This window comes from Canis lupus, chromosome 31, assembly GCF_003254725.2.
Source record: "Canis lupus dingo isolate Sandy chromosome 31, ASM325472v2, whole genome shotgun sequence".
Classification (NCBI taxonomy): domain Eukaryota; kingdom Metazoa; phylum Chordata; class Mammalia; order Carnivora; family Canidae; genus Canis; species Canis lupus.
Window position 1 is genome coordinate 11,036,877 of NC_064273.1, and position 17,781 is coordinate 11,054,657.

A 17,781-nucleotide genomic window follows, 5' to 3' on the forward strand; every position below is an offset into this window, starting at 1 on the left:
ATCATTTACCAACACAATAACAAGTCAAGATCCAGGGCTTTAGCAATATATAGTATACTTTTTACTATCAGTCTCTCCTTTTTTTTTTTTTTTTTTTTTTCTTAGATGACTCAGGGATGAATCTCATGGCTGCTATTCAGCCTCATGTGACATTGGACAATTATGTAAACTTTCTATGCCTCCATTTCTTTACCCATAAAAGAGCTCATACCACATATATCATTATTGTATTGTAAGGGTGGAGGGAAAATTCATGTGAAAATGCTTGGTAAAATGGAAAGGTCCATGTACTCAAGCAGTTATGACTATTGATTCATAATAAAACTGAAAAAAAGATATACCTACTTCATTCATATTTCCAAGTTTCATTGCTTTGTGCCCTAATCATCTTCTTCTAGAGTACTTTTATGAAAAGACGAGAATAACAATGCATGCTTCTTCTGATAATAATGGTACTTTGCTTCCATGAAAAAAATTTCTATAAAAATTAAACAGAAAAAATAAAAATTAAAAAAAAAAAAAAAAATTAAACAGAAAAAAGAGCTGATGAATACCCAGGTTTTTTTCTACTTGCTTAAGTCTTGCCTGATATCTCTCTGGCTTTGAACAGTGAATCATTCTTTATTTTCAACACATTCTATAGGTAAAGCATACTTTAAATATGTGATAAAATCATAAGCCCTCATTAAAATTGTCAATGCTATAAAGACTTCTATGGTATCTTTCCAGTTCCAAATTATTAATGATTATACTAAACATATTTTAATAATGGTATTTATATTGAACATTATTGAACAGCAAGAAAAAGTCAATTTGAATTCATAAATCTAGTTGAAACTTGGTGCTGTCAATACAAATCTTATTATAAAATATCACATCGCTTATAACAGAAAAAGATCAAGTAGTCTTTCTCATCCAGGGAGACAGCTAGTTACAACTGGAGATATATTTCAAAGTGCCAAACCTGGGTCCCCACTAAGGATGATATGATCCTTCTAGGTGTAGAAAAGATGAAGAAAAGGAAGTGAGAACATATCAATTGTGAAAAATAAATATAAACAATCCAGTATGAGTTACACAAAGCAAAACAATTACCTTCAGTTGCGTTTCCTTGTGACTGGCAAAAAAAAAAATAAATAAATTAAATAAATTAAATAAAATAATTAATAATCCTAGTAACAAAAGTTTAAACCCTAAATTCATTCCTAAACATGAATTATAACATTCTCATAACATTCCCATTGATAATGGGCTTTATGAAGCTTTATTGGGAGAGAACTATCCATGTTTCTGCATGTCTATAAGCAGACATATTGATGGTGTTTGTTTCAGAATATCTTTTCAAGATGTTTGCATAGTGAACAGCCCTAGAAAGCAAAAATATTCCTCCTTCTAGAACCATGGCAAGCAACACCTATTGTCTAATGTCAGCACAGAAGTCTTTTTCTGGTGTCCCCTTAATCTCTTCATACTTCCCTGTAAAAATTTGGGTTCCCAAAAAACTAACATAAGAAAAAAATGATGATGTCTTTTTCCTTACTATTTCTGTAAGGCAATATCCTTTGTTTCTGACCTAGCAGTCTCACATGTTCTGCCATGAAACGGGCCAACTGGTTAGCTAGAAAGTAGGAAAAAATCTCAGAATCTTCCTGGTTCTTAACTACATTTTCTAGATAAGTGGAACTTGATGCCTTAAGTACACTTAATGAACAAACAAACAAATTTGAAGCTCACACTTCTGAAATAACATTTCCTAAGTTTAAATTCAGGCATTGTCAACTTTTAGCTCTGTGATCTTGGACATGTCTTATAATCTCTCCAGGATTATTTCTTCATCTATAAAATGAAAAATAATGTATTTCTTGTGTTTTAGGATTGTTATGATGAGTTAAATAAGTAAATGTAAGGCACTCAGAATAATGTCTCATATTCAAGAGATGTTTAATTAATGCTGGCTCTATCAATTATTATTATAATAAAATTAGGGAAATAGAAATATACAAAAATCCATAATTTCACCATCACTTATATATGTTTTTAGGATTTTGGTACTTTTTTGTTGTTTTGTTTTGATGTTTATTTTCATAATTATTAGCATATCCAGAACCACTTTTGAAGAAAATCTTTTAATAATATATTATGGGTTATAACACGGGTTTATTTTGGCTCATTTACAAAAGATAGAGACTCAAGAACAGTTTAAATTTTGGCTCTCTCCTCTTTACAGATAGAATGAAGATGTTGAATAATACGATGATTAGGATGGCCCTCAGGAAATATAAATTTGGAGAAAGATGCCATGTGTATGTACCTGTACCTAGTTTATTGAGGAATCTCAACTCCTTGGGGTATACACATAAAGCAGTGACTTAAGTTGTTTTTATTTATGGTATAACAAAACTCCATTTTTCATTTTTTTGATGATACTTTACCATACTTCATAAGTTTTTGTACACTTCCAATAAATAGTACTTTCCAACCATATAAGACTTAAAGCCTTCATTATCCATCCTGGTTAGATCAAATTGAATGAAGGAAAAAAGGAGCAGTTGACCTTTGCCACTCCTGCTTTTTGGACAAATTCTTCCAGTATTGAAAGCAGGGGGAGGGATGGAGAGGCAGACATTGTACATAATTGGTTGGATGTTGACATGAGATGTGACACTGATCTCTAATTTGCTCTAGATTACCCTGGTACTAACAGCTCCCCATAGATCGTCGGCATGGTATTTTCAGGGGAGTCTTAAGGTTTATCGTTGCTTTTCCCAATGCCAGTGAATCCTCTTACAGAGAAGTCAGCTAATTTCCCTTCAAATGCTCCATGAGTAGAAGCCTCCAATTATCTTTTCTGTATAGTAGTGGTGAGGTTTGCCAATTTCTGCATTTTAACCTCTACATTTGAGAGTTAATTCAGATGTCAAACTTTCCCCACTCAAGGTAAAGTAAAAGAGACTTCCCAAGGACAGCCCCCAATACACACACACACACACACACACACACACACAGCTTGACCAGAGCAATTCACTTGAAGAAGATCCCCTCTGCCCTCAATTACTGTGCTCCCATAAGATACACTCAATTTCCTTTCTTCCCAATCCTTTTTTTTTTTTAAGATGTTACTTATTTCTTTGAGAGAGAGTGCGAATGGGGAGGCAGATGGGGAGGGAGAAAGACTCTGAAGTAGACTCAGCACTGAGCCCAGAGCTGAGGTGAAACTCTAACCCATGATGGACTTCCATGAGATCATGACTTAAGCCAAAACTGAGAGAAAACCTAGAGTTGAATGCTTAACCCACTGCACACCACAGGCATCTGCTTTTCCAATCTTTTCTTTTTTAATTTAAATTCAATTAACCAACATATAGTACATCATTCGTTTCAGACGTAGTTTTCAATAATTCACCAGTTGTATATATCAGTGCTCCTCATATCACATGCCCCAATCTTCTTATATAGGCTGATATTAACTGTTGTAGGGTACTGTGAACTGATGTTTGGGCAGTTTCTGAATGTGTCTTAAATTTGAAGGTCAGCAGTTTATAAGATGTATGTAATTTTATTGCTTTTGCTTTTAGCTTTCTTCATCTGTCATTCGTAAAGAGTTGGAAGAGTCCAACTCATCATCTTCTTACAATTGTACCATATTAGTAATATAATAAACACCATTTTAAACATTAGATTATTGAATAGATATGATGTTTGGATGTGCTATAGAGAACCACAAATCTATAAAATATTATAATGCAAAGAGATTTCCTAATATTGTTAATATTCCAGACTTTTCCATTATCAGTGATCTGATTTTATGCTGTTCTTCCCTACTTGGTCCCACTGCATGTGGCCAGGACAGGGCAAGGCATGACCAACACACCATTTTTCTTGTTTACTTATTGGTATTTATTTATTTATAATAGCAATAATATCACATTTATTAAGTATCTACTATGTCCCAAAGCTGTGATAAGAATTTTAAATCCATCTCATTTTTTATGCCAACTCTTGGTACTATTTTTTTCCAGCTTATTGAGATATAATTGACATATAATGTCATTTAAGTTTAAAGTGTACAACATAATTTGATACACATATATATTGTAAATGACCACCATAATAAAATTTGCTAACACATCTATCACTTCATATAGTTATCATTTTTTGTTGCTGCTATTGACAGTTGTTAATATTTTGAATCCACAACTCTGAAAAGTATAAAATTGTCTTCAGTAAAATAAATTAAATACAAGAAAATCACATTAAGTGCTCAGACTAGAACAGCTTTGACCATAACAGGCAAATTTCAAGCATACAAATCCTTTGTTCTGTTACTGCAGTAACAAACCAGTTTTTAATTTCTAATTTTTATATACATATCCCCATCATTAAAAAATGTGAATGTACAGTCACTTCAATACACACACAAATGCCATAACATTTCTAAAGAAGTTTTCTAAACATTTTAGATATAACATAAAAAAATAATTATTTTCCATGAAGTAAAAATGTTTCATCACAATTTTTTTGACTGTTTGCTTTTCAATATATAAGGCATTAACTAATAAATCCTACAGTCAAAGAAATAGAATTCTATGCCTAGAGTTTAAAACATTGAAGGTGGTATAAAGGTAGTAACCTACAGTATGAAATGCATATTAGAATATGAATCGGTACTTGGATTGTCTGTCTTCCAGTTATTTTGATTGAAAACAAATCTAATTCACAGCAAGGACTGCTAATCATAAAAAAAGGCATAATTCTTTTTTTTTTTTTTTTTGGTATGGTATTTCTCCATAGGTATTCAGCCACAAAAAGCTATGAACCTTAGATTCTGATGTAGCCATAGCCTTCCTCAAGCTGTGCTTGTATCTCTCAGACTGCATCATCTTCACATTAGGGAGTATATCATGATGTTTTGATTCCCAGTTGATGCAAAGTAGCCCTGTTGTAACAGAAGGCCACACAGGGAGTTTACTGAGTAATGTCTTTTGCTTTCATGTTGTCACTCTGTTAGCCTATCAAGCAAATTCTTCACTTTTTGATTGGTGAAGAGATGGGTAAAGGCTGAAATTTCTTAGATCCCTCAGGAAGATGTAAAGTGTAGGTTAAATTCTCATAATATGATTGACTTGAAAAAGTTATCTGCAAATCCCAATGGAGAAAACATGACGAATGAGTGTCTGTGAAACATGAAATAGTCCCTAAATCATCTGGTAGCTCTGGAAAATAAAATATGTCTTTTTGATAGACATTACCCACATTTCCAACAGCTATATTATGCAACTGTCAACTGAATGTCATTAGACATGATTTTGAAGGCCAAAGGAGTAATATTTCATGAAACCAAAAACAGAAAGTAATTTAAAAGTCAATAACCCCCACCCTGAACAAAAGTCTTGACCTGTTTTCAAAAGTAAATAGAAGGAAAACCTTACACTTATTCTCAATGCTTCCATGGAAGTTATAACCAATATTTTTTGTTGTTTCTTAATATATTAAAGTTTTTTCTCAGTGGATTCTAAAAGATTGTTAGTATTAGCAACTTGAAGTAACTAACATTCTTTCCTTTAGAGACTGCTAAATGTTTCAAGAAAAAATAAGGAAACAAAGACTACTTTACTTAGAGGTCCCAAGAGGGAAGCTTCCAGAAGGACAAGGCTGATCTTTTGTCTGTTTCTCCTTTTGTGTGATCAAAGCCTGAGCTAATTGGCCTGTGAGGACAAAGCTTGATCCATTTTAGGACTCCCATAGAGCCTGCCTTATGGAAGGGGTGAGTAGAATAAAGAGAAACAGATCACTTGGGGACAGAGGGTGACTTAAAAGGAGAACTTTTACATTTAAAATAATAAAGTATCTGACAATACAAACTTAAGAGCTGGGCATGCTTTGAAGCAGAAATGTTAAAGCAAATAAAACTGAATCGCAAAGAGTTACAGAAAAATAATTTCATGAGAGGAAATTTCACAAAATTTTCACCAATTAAATAATTTAAAATGAAGTAGCAAAAGAAGATATTGGCTAAAAAATTTGGTTATTTTGTTCTAGCACTGCCATTTACTTGTGATGCTCTCAAAGACTGGAAATTATTTTTGGTATTAACCTCAGGGCAATTTTTCAGTCTCTGAAAGTTCATTTTTCTCACAAAAACCAGGAAGGCTCAAATATATTTCATTCTTAAAATATATTTTATGGTAAAAGAGTTTAGAAGACATATTATCTGATTATATCTCTGGTGACCAATGCAAATTTTAGCACCCAAAATAGCTTCACTGTAATTCAACCAGGACTTAACTTTCTTATTAAAAATACTTACCCTGTGCTGAAAAATGACACTCTGTTCACCCTTGATACAGATCCACACTCTTACACACACACATGCACATACCTCACATTCATACTCACACAGTATGGAAAGTCTATTACAGACAATGAAGAGAAAGTGTGCTATAGAAAGAATTGCTTTCCCTGGGCCTCATATGTGCTTAGAGTCTCCTAAGATTCACAAGAAAGTCTGGTTCCTGCCTGAATCTCTGCCTTGGCCTCATTCACATGGACATCTCTCCCACACAACTTGCATCTTAAGTTCTTTCTTCTTTTATCTCCAAACCCTTGCTCATTATTTCTGATTTTTTGCTACAAAATTTAAACCATCATCATAAGAGGCAGCAGAGTGTGGGGGTTAAGAGCATTCAGGATTCACAGTTATACAGATTTGGACTGAAATCCCAGTCTAGAAATAATGGAGTAGTACTTATTAAATTATTAAACCTCACAAATTATCATGTATATATATATTTTATATAAAAATCTATCTATTATCTATCTCACACTAGGGTTAATGAGGATTAAGTAAAATAATGTATATTAAATATCCTGTACAGAATCTAAAATATGTGTTCCATAAATTATTGTAGTCATTAATGTGTCTGTGTCTAGATATCTCCCAAATCATTGACTTTCATCTTCCTTTCTTTTCCTTTTTTCTTTTTCTTTTTTTTCTTTTAGAGAGAGAGGGAGGTAGGTGGGGCAGAAGGAGAAAGGAGAAATAGAGAATCTTAAGCAGGTTCCATTCTCCGTGTGGAGCCTGATGGAAAGAGAGCTCAATCTGACCACCCTGAGCTCATGACCTAAGCCAAAATCAAGAGTTGGACGCTTTAACTCACTGAACCACCCAGGCACCTATCATCTTTCTTTCAACCCATTTTTTTTTTTAGCTGCCCTGTGGATATTTTCACTAAGACTGACCTATTCAAAACTGAACACTCATTTCCTAAATCACATTCACTTCATCATTTTCTTTTCAGAGTTAAACCTTGAAAGCATCTTTCCTCTTCCTTTTATACCTCATTCCTCTTGTTTAATCAGTAACTGAGTTATAGAGCATTTACTGAAACAGGTCCACACTTCATACAGACTACTATAAGTGCCTCCTACCTGAACTTCAGATTTTGGGGACTCCTTGAATTTTAATCTTTGAAAAGTACAGCTCAGATAACATTACTACCTTGATTGAAAAGTACCGATGACCACAGTGACTACTGATTTTGAACACAGGGCAATTTCATTGACATCTTTAAGGAAGTCTTCATCAAATCTTTCCTCATGCTCAAAGCATGTAGAATCACTTCCTTACTTGTCTTAAGTCATTTACATCAAGCCTTTATTATAGAATTTATTTGTATGTGTTTTACTAATTTATATAATTGTATTAAATATTTGGTAAAAGTAAATTCCATTTCAGTAAAAACCTGAAGTCTAAGAACTCCTGGATGCAAAACATAGTTGGGAATGAGCCTATCAATTTGTAAGATGTTCTTTTCTTATAGTCAATTCTTTTAAGCTAAATAACTCAATTACTTTCTTTTTTTTTTTTTTCTCAATTACTTTCTAAGATGATTATCTTAAAAGCTTAAGAAACTTTTCTTTAAGCTTAAGAATTTACTTACATATAACTAAAATAATAGAATTCATGGAAATATTCTTATACAAAAGAACGAGAATAGCTAGAAAGAAAAAAAAAGCACAACCCTGAAAACAGGCTCAAGGTATATTGAAGTACCAAGAAATAAAAATCAAATTTACTCAGGTTTAAACAATCTTTGGGCACAATGAGATCATAACAAAAGTAATGAATAAGGTTTTACATTTTCATTTCTCACAGTGAATAGTGCAAAATTATACCTTCCCCAAATATCTCTGGAATTCTCAAGAGCTTTTTCATTTGTGCTCACACAAAAAAATTCCCTTTCCATAGATTCCCTGCTACACATCTGGGCACAGTAATTTCATCAAAGTTACATCCTACTTCTAAGGTCCTGAGATCTCACCACAACAATATAACATGATACCATTTGCCAATCCGTCTCGCTTTGCCACTTAAATACCTTTCAGCAATGAAGACACCAATATTTTCCAAAGAATTTAAAGAAGGAATAGGCAGGAGTTATAATGCCTACCTTTTCTAAATTACCTCTTTCCCTCTGACTTCTAGGTAATATTTTGCAAATTCTCATGTTCAAAACGTCATTCTAGAAGGTCTTCATCCTGCATGCAAATCAATTTATGCAGATGGACACCTGTGTACTGTCAGTCACTCATTTATCAGACAATATTGAATTCCACATTGCACTCAGCTGGGAATATCCTGCTACAGATGAAGGCATTAAGCATTTTTATCACTTAAAGCAGAGAAAAATGGAAGAATTATACTTGCAACATATCATATAGATTGTTTTCATTTTGCTGCTTCTTGGATTGAGAGCACCAATATAGATCATTTGGTCTCTGAAAGTTTTATTGAATCAATATACCATACCATAAGTAATGATTGCAACCTTAGCTAAATTCCAGCTTGAACAAGTCTATAGGTCAGAATTCCAAACTTCGAGTAGAGTTTCTGTTAATTGATTACAAATTAAATTTATTTAGAAAGATCTCTATGTGCTTGTCTGTGGGACATTTAGAAACCATTCAAGAAAAACTGAGTCACAACTGGCTGTTTATAAGGCAAACAAATTAATTATACATTAAAACTATGTAGAATCAATTTTAAAGAAATTTAATCATTCTGCATTTATATAAAGTTGGCCAAGCCATCAACTAGTCTATACTAAAAATTATGATTTAAGTGTTCTGCCATAAACAGCAGGTATAGATTTTAACTAATTTACCTATACCTTCTATTAAATGTGCCTCCAAAACAGACTGGTATATTTGCCAAATTTTGAAAATATAGTCATTCAATGATAATAATGTTGGCGGGGGTGAGGAAGTTCTCTAGGAGTTTCATGATTTTGTCTGTCTTTTTACTCTATCACTGATTGCCCTTTACACCAGTCTCTATCAATGGGGATGTTTATTGAGGGAACAGGCTTAGGAGATAGAGACCGCATTTCCAGCTAGGGCAAAGGGTGTGTTTCTTTTCAGTCTGTTTCCTTCCAAATCTGAGAGCAGGCATGCTTACTGCCATTTACAGAAGACTCCATTTCTCTAGGCTCACAGTTCTCCTGCCATGCCACCTACTGTGTGTATAATCGAATGATTGGGTCCCTCCGTGTCACTCCCATAGACCTTAGGTTCAAGGGGAATTAGCACAAACATGAACATTTTTATGATGTTTGCTGTGGTATGAATAACAAAGTCTCTGACCAGAGAGTCATGTGTATCTTCTGCCAAGATCCATGAAGCATGGCAGGCTTACTAGTTAGTTTGCAAGATGGACTAAATCTAAGACCCTTCATAGGTCATGACAGTTTTGGGGGATGGGATCCTATCAGAGGCATAGCCTGGAAAAGGAGTTGTAATGACCTCACAGGCTGACTAACAAGGAGGATGAGGTGTGCCAGGTTGGCTCAGTTGGTAGAGTATGCGACTCTTGATCTGGGGTGCCTAAGTTCAAGCCCCACACTGAGCAGAGAGATTACTTAAAAATAAAATATTAAAAAAAGGACAAAAAATAAAGTCTATGGAGATCCATAGTGAATATCTTGTTTTTTAATTTAAGAAGGAGGCCATTAGACTGAGGTGGCTCTGATGCTGTGGTAGCCCACCTAAGGAAACCAAAATCTCAGCCTGTAGATATCACAAGGTTACAAAGTAAATTTTTTCATATGCCTCATTTATCTTTTAAGAATGTTGACCAAATTATATGGTCAAATAGGCAGCATACAATCTTTTACTTTATTGTCTGCACACAAAGGAGAATTGGGTGGTGGCTTTAGGCTTCATATAGTGGAAGAGATTCAAAGACAACAGCTGAAATGGTTTATGTTGTATGCCTGACTCACCGTGAGTGCATGGGGAATTATTATTCACATGGATATCTAGAATGCTATGAGCTGGTAGTGTCTACCATAGTGAAACACTCATTCCAAAAACAGTTTCTTTCAAAATATAGCACTACATCATCATTTGGAAGTGGTCACTTTTTAACGTCTCATTTTAAATAGGACAGAGATTAGCTAGCCATTTCTCAGAGCTTCTAGCTCATCCATGTCTCTCAGCTTTCCTTTGGGTTAAGGATGTTCAAGTGACTGAGTTCTGACCAACTGAAGGTTAGTCAGCAGTATAGATCCAGTCTGCAGGAAATTTCTAGTGAATTTCCCAGGGATTCTCTCTCATTCTCTCTCATCTCATTCTCTCTCATACCAGGTCAGCTGGTCTGATGCAAACAATCTAGATAAAGACTCCAAAGCACTAGTGAGGGGAAAGCACATTTTTTTTTCTATAAAGGCAAGAAAGCAAATATTAGGGACTGATTTCTTTGCCTTTGTTTTATTGGCAGATCCCAAATGGCAGATTTGGTCTCCAATATTTTTATTAAGGTGTTCCTATATGCTAATTACTAACATATTGTAATATATGTGTCAGGATACATTAACTTTGGTATTTTTTTCTTTAGTATTTAAAACATGAGCAATGCAGTTTTTAGAAGTAAAAAAAAAAAATCCCATTTTATTTGAAACATTGACATCTTTTTTATCCATCAGATAAAGGTAAGAATCACTTTCCATGAATGGCTAGTTCCTGACTCTCCTTACCATTAAACCAATGTGTTCCCAAATATGGAAAGCTATACAATATTTTAAAATCATAATATGCTTTGTGACCTAGGATGTGATTTCTCCAAAAGTTAAATGCTTATAAAATGTCGAGATACTCCATTAGCTCTAAATCACATATGCTGTAAAGCAGTCTAAATCCATTCAGGGCCTCACTACTTTAGACTTCACATTACATATATTTTTATACTCATATTATTCCAGTTAGAAATAAATCAGTTAGAGTAATAGGCTGACATCAAGAATAAGCTAAAATATTGTGCCTAACACAAACAGGTTTTGTTGAATGTGGTCAAGGAGGTGAAATGTTTGGGTATTGTTCTCTTCCACAAGATTAAGGTAACTTGGAAAGATAAATTAAGTTATCTTGACTGAAGGCTGAAGGAGAGCAAAAGGACAGCTTGCCAGCATGAATCTTCTCATTAGAATGATATGCAATTGCTTTGAAGTCATCTTTGTATTTTTCATCATATGCCATGCCCTCCCTGGCAAAATCAACAGTGTTATCATGCAATTACCTAGCTTTTGACTATACAATTTACATTTTGATGCATAATACCTTTAGTTTTTTCTTATTTTTTTTCTTTGCAGTTGATTGACTTTTATTAGAATTTACTACTAGGGGTTTATATAATAGAATTTGAAGGGGAACTTTGGTGGCATTAAATAACCAATTATTATAATAAAGATAAATAATACCTAAATGCCAAACACTGGAAAATTTCCCCTAGATCATACATATTAGGAAAGATGTTTATTGAAGAATTACACATACATACAGTAATATATACATAACATATACAAACATTACAAGTTTTGTATTTCCTATGAACTAAGAATCTTGGAGATATGAGCATATAAGATTATTATGACGTTAGCAAATATATACAGTCTTCCCCCACAAAAACAAACAAAAAAGATAATATAAGCCCAAATCAAATAAAACTCATATTAAAAGTGGTGCTGCACAAATTCAGTCTTATATATTCTTAGAGCTCAAGAGTGGTCTGGAGTTTCAGATAAAATGAGAGACTGTAATTTGCTAAGAAGAATAATCATAAGGAGTAAAATTTATACACATACTCTAAGGGTAAAGGAATTAACACAAGAGGTTAGGTGTCTTACCCAAGTTCAGTTTTTCAAAATGATGAACTCTCAGGTTAATCAATCTATTGTTTGGAAATAGAATCTCCCATGTCCAGAACAGGTGACATATCTCAGGACAGTAATAATGGCTTCAATTGCACCTCATTGCTAATGTTTCACTAAAGTATATGCATTAAAATCTGAATGTGTTTTGTGGTTAAAGTAGAAAACTTTAGCAACCATTTGAAAATTTATTTAAATCTAATCTATCACCTAAGTAGCTGCATTGAAAAAACAACCATGATGTGATGTGTCAACATTTACTCTTCACTAACAAACATGCTACTTTGGAAATACAGCATTCATGTCATAAAAATCCTTAAAAAAGGCCAATTGAAATGTAATATTTAAATAAGCTTAGAGGACATTTAAAATGCCATAAATAGAAGAGTTCGAAATTTAAAAAAATATCAACAGACTAAGAAGTATTTAGTAATAACAGTTTAAACTACAAACTTAGGTTTTTAAACATTCATTTGCACAATTAGATTTTACAAAACTGCAAGATTTCTAGATTTAAGTCACAAAGACATCCTTACTTAAGATATTTATTTAAAAATTCAAGAATTCCATTATGCTAAGCTTGTCTAGATATTTCTCTAAACGAATTTCTTGTTTTTCTCTTCAACCTTCCAGATTTTAGCAAGGTATAATGGTTTCCTTTAGTGAAGTAAATTTTACTGTATGTATAAATCAGAAATAAAAATCAAGTTTTAGTTGTCAAAGTGCTTGAGGAGTAACCAAAATGAATGCGAGCAAGAAATTAAAGGCAGGAACCAGAAGACAAAATTAAAACTCCCAACTATCATATTGCAGAGGTAAAGAAAGGAATTCAAGAAATGGTATCTGTTAGGTTGATGGTTGTATGTGAAAAAGGAAGACACATGAACTCACACTCCATTTCATAAAGAGGATGCATTGAAGTTTAATAAAGAGATGAGGAAGAGCCTCAATTCACTACAGCTATGTGCTTAGGTTCTCAAAAAACATCTACAAAAAGTTATTAGGCTTCCTTCTAATTCTGTGAAACTGAAAAAAAGAAACTGTATTTAAATGTAGTCAGGCCAGAAGGGGGAGTTGTCACACTCTACCACTTATCTCTATAACAGACCCAACAAGAAGAGACAAATTTTTGCCTCTTCGCCTAATAACAAGCTCAGCCAACAAGAAAATACCACAACTCATTCAAAGAGAAGCCATCACCACCCTAAACTCTTGCTCTTCTTCCATGGACTTTCCTTCGAGCATCCCCTCTCAACTTGCTTTTCTCTACACGTAATGTCTCTCTACTCTGATCTCCAAAATTGCCTCTGGTTTGCTATAGCTTGCAGATCCCAGATTACAATTCCTCTGCTATTCCTAAATAAACTCACTTTGCTAGTAAGATAACTGGCTATTTTACTCTCAAGTTTGACACCCTCAAATATTTCTCTCTCTATATGTAATAAAAAAATCAAATTGAAACTATCCAAAACAGCATTGCTTTTTAAGTAATGAGTTGAATTTTCTTCTCCACACTTTACATTTTTTTCTTTTTCTTTTTTTTTTCCTTTTCCGATTCCCCTCTTTTCTTCCATGTCTTAATTATTATGGTCATACTATGTATGCAGCATGCACTGAAGCTTTTCTTATTGTAGGGGATTTTTCACAGAACATGTATAATTGGTGTGATGACCAAATATGCCATAACCAAATAAGAGAGGAAGAAAAAGTGTTTTTATCAAAGGTAGATTTTCTCTGATCACTTAAGCAAAAGAAAGATTTCTTTTTTATCTATTAACTCTCATTTTAATCTGTGGCATATCTATTTTACCTCCTCTATGGATCTAAAAAGATGATTCCCAAAGTCTTTATATAATCTCACAGCAGGGAAAAGTTCCAAAATGTTTGCTGGTATATGCAGAGGTGTTTTCTCTGTGTCACACAAGATTCAGCCACCTGTCTTAGGGACATAAAGAAGTGGAAGGTACTAAATTATGCTCTTTGGTTAGAGGATAAAGATCTTCCCCCAATTTCCACTTAAAGATCAAATTAACGTGAAATAGTTTCAGAAACTTGTAAACGGCTTTATCTGTCAATATCATACTGTCACCAGATGAAGGTCAATCAGAAATATATTTCTTAATTTCTGTATAAGAGACAAATCCCAGGAGACTTAACAGAAATGGGACTAAATGGAATTTAGCAATATAAGAAATATAAGAGGGCAAACACATTTGCAAATTTTCATAATGCTCTCTCAAATTTTTGTATCATTATCAAACAAAAACTTTAGAGTATTTTATACTGATTTGTTTTTAAATGTTGTTTTGCACCTTTGTGATACAGCAAAGGCGGTCCTAAGAGGGAAGTATATAGCAGTACAGGCCTTCAGGAAACAAGAAAAGTCTCAATTATAAAACCTAACCTTCCAACCAAAGGAGTTGGAAAAGCAACAGCAAATATAGCCTAAATCCAGGGGGAGAAGGAAAATAACAAAGATCAGAGCAGAAGTCAATCATATAGAAATGAAATATTGTTTTGTTAAAAATAAGTGAGGTGGTCATTAAATGACCCCAGGTCATTAAATGCTCATCCCCAGATGTGGAATGGTCTTAAATTTTGGGTCATAAAACACCTTGTAATATATATACAATTTGTAGAAGATATTAAGCAGATTAGTATTACAGAATATTATCATAGGCTCTTTCTCTGGCTGAAACCATGAATCCTTAGACGGGAAAAACACTTTGTTTCAATGTGTTCCTCCTGCATGAAGCTGAAGGGAAGCAGAATTTGTCATCCCAAAGTATGCCTCCTTGGCATAAGGAATATCTAGGCTGATTATTTTTAAGAAACAACAGACATTAAGAGAAGCTCTGAAAACAAAGGAGAAGGGTAGCCTTTGGAAAGAGACATTTACACTTACAAGGGAAATCTCCATTTGCCCAGAGTCTCCAGACTGTACTAGGAAGAGGGGGATGACTATATCTCTAGAAATTTAGCAGTAGAGAAGACATAACAACTTTAGCCTTTGTTTACTTTGCTTTTCCAGGTCACCTCACAACTGCCCCACCCCAAACATCGTCTTTTGTCTTTAGCTGGAGATGTTATTTAAGGTGGTGGCTTGGGCCATCTCTGAGAGTTACTTAATGTTCCTGGGTGTCTCCCATGTACACAAGAGGTACATATTATTGAACTTCTATTTGCTTTTCTTCTGTTAATCTGTCTTGTATTGGGGGTGAGAGGAGGGGGTTGTCTCAGCCTAGAACCTAGATAAGTAAAGGAAAATTATTTTTCCTTCCCCACAAAACACAAAGAAAACTTCCAGTTTTGCCATTTACATTATGACATTAATAACCAAACTATAAAGTTCATGTTTCCTATTTTTATTTTTACAGTCAATAAGATGCTCTAAAAAGTGTTTTTGGTCCAGGTAATATATAAATGACAACAAATATTCTATTAGTTTAAATAATCCAAACATTTAAATAGAACAAAAATATTGGCTATTAGTGTTCCCCTACATGCAGAATTGCAGAAGAGACTTTGATGGGGTGGCTGATGCAGAGAAGTTTGGATTTCGATAAATATTGATTGTGGGCTGAAAATATCAAATCTTGGAGTTAAAACTGAGCAGCAAGGAATCTTGAACCTTAAAAGAAATGAGAGCCACATGAGGTAGAAGACCTTAAGAAATAAAACGATAGAGGATCAAGGTTGGACCTTGTAGGAAGGAAAGGAGGCCATATATATATATATATATATATATATATATATATATATATATATATATATATTTCTGGTTCAAAGACAGTTTCAGAGTCAAAGCTGCTAATGAGTTATTCCTAAAAGCTAGAAACAAAGTTCCACATGTGATTTTCACAAAAGTTAAGTTCTTTTAAATTGTCCTTTATTCTATTCTAGTTATTTTTCCAAAGAATCGATACGATAAAAATATACTTCTATGTTTGGAAACAGAAAATATAAGTTACAAAACCACATTTTATCTTTATTCTTTGAGATAACTTGCTTAATATCTATCTTTTTACTGAATTCTTGGTACATTACTACCTATGGGCTCAAAACATTTATTCAAAAGTCTCTATCATAGTTATTCCATTTGAAGTGGTAGAAAAGCTGCAAAATGATAAATCCTATTGAAGGCAACTATAAACAACATTTGATTCATATATACTAAAACTTGTTATAAGTAACGAATGATTTAGATAGAGCACATTTAGCACTGTCTAGCGATGAACATTTATTATGGGAATATCACAGAAGATGAGGCTGTGGTAGATAGTAAACCATCAATCAGATGTGACCCCACAACAAATTGTACCTCATCAACTGCTTTAATATGTCATGAAGCTTCCAAATAGACATCACTGGACCATTTGTTAAGCCCAAACTACTTTTTCACTGACAAAGCAAAAGACATTTGGTATTTTCATTTATATGTAATATCAAAATGAATCGATGAGATCTAGTCATCCAAAATAGAATTTCTATGAGGATGGGCCATTGAAATTCAGACCTTGGCTTCTTTACAGAAATTACTTGTAATGATGGGCTTTTATTTTTTTTTTTACAAATGTTATAAGAAAGAAGGTTGTATTTAAATTCTGAAACTAAAAAAGTCAACATTAGTATATTTTATAATATACTTTTATTTATGCAAAATGGAAGAAAAATGTCATTTCCACTTACTGTTCTGCTATAAAACTAAGTATTAAGATATTCCCAAATGACATTGCAAGAAGAGCAAAAATAAAAATAGCATAGTGGAATGCTCATATGCTCATACAGGCATGATAATTACACTATCAAGAAATGCTTCTTTGTGGCTACAAAAAAAAACTTATTTCAAAAGAATCATAATCAAGCTTAGCCTTCTGATATGAAAGAATCCCCTTTATTCCTTCTGCCACATTTGTTATGATTTTTGTTTATCTCTGCAGTCAGCTGAGCTTATTTCTCTTTCCTGTGAATATGCATAATTCTGATGTACTTTGTGTTCTTCCTTAGACTGTAAGGTGCATGAAGGTACAGAGAGCCTACCTCATTGCCACTCCAATGTGACCCTGCCTTTGAATCTTAAATTCTTGTATCTATTATTCAGCTTTATAATTAACTTTCAAACAAGGCCTTTTAAAAACTTACATAGATATAAGAAAATGTTGATGCTCGTATTGATTTGAAAGTACTGTGTTTCAGCTTTAAATGATACACTGGACCAGATGGATTTCACAGATATATACAGAACTTCACATCTGAATGCAACTGAATGCACATTCTTCTCAAATGCACATGGAACTTTCTTGAGAATAGACCACAAACTAGATCACAAATCAAGTCTCAACCAATACCAAAAGATTGGGATTGTCCCCTGCGTATTTTCAGACCACAATGCTTTGAAACTAGAACTCAATCGCAAGAAGAAATCTGGAAGAAACTAAAACACATGGAAGTTAGAGAGCATCCTACTAAAAGATGAAAGGGTCAACCAGGAAATTAGAGAAGAATTAAAAAGATTCATGGAAACTACTGAAAATGAAGATACAACTGTTCAAAATCTTTGGGATACAGCAAAAGCAGT

General features: G+C 33.5%; 1 protein-coding gene and 1 long non-coding RNA gene across 13 annotated transcripts in view; both read right to left on the reverse strand.

Annotated features, from left to right (window-relative positions):
- LOC125754137 (uncharacterized) overlaps positions 1–1,130 on the reverse strand; it is a 35,892-nt gene extending 34,762 nt beyond the window's left edge. The window contains exons 1-2 of the long non-coding RNA XR_007407626.1: positions 1,096–1,130; positions 346–478 (exon numbers count right to left, since the gene is read on the reverse strand). This is a non-coding gene — a long non-coding RNA (uncharacterized LOC125754137). The remainder of the gene's footprint in view (positions 1–345; positions 479–1,095) is intronic.
- ROBO2 (roundabout guidance receptor 2) overlaps positions 1–17,781 on the reverse strand; it is a 1,648,622-nt gene that overhangs the window by 1,236,606 nt on the left and 394,235 nt on the right. The gene's annotated exons all lie outside the window — the stretch shown is intronic.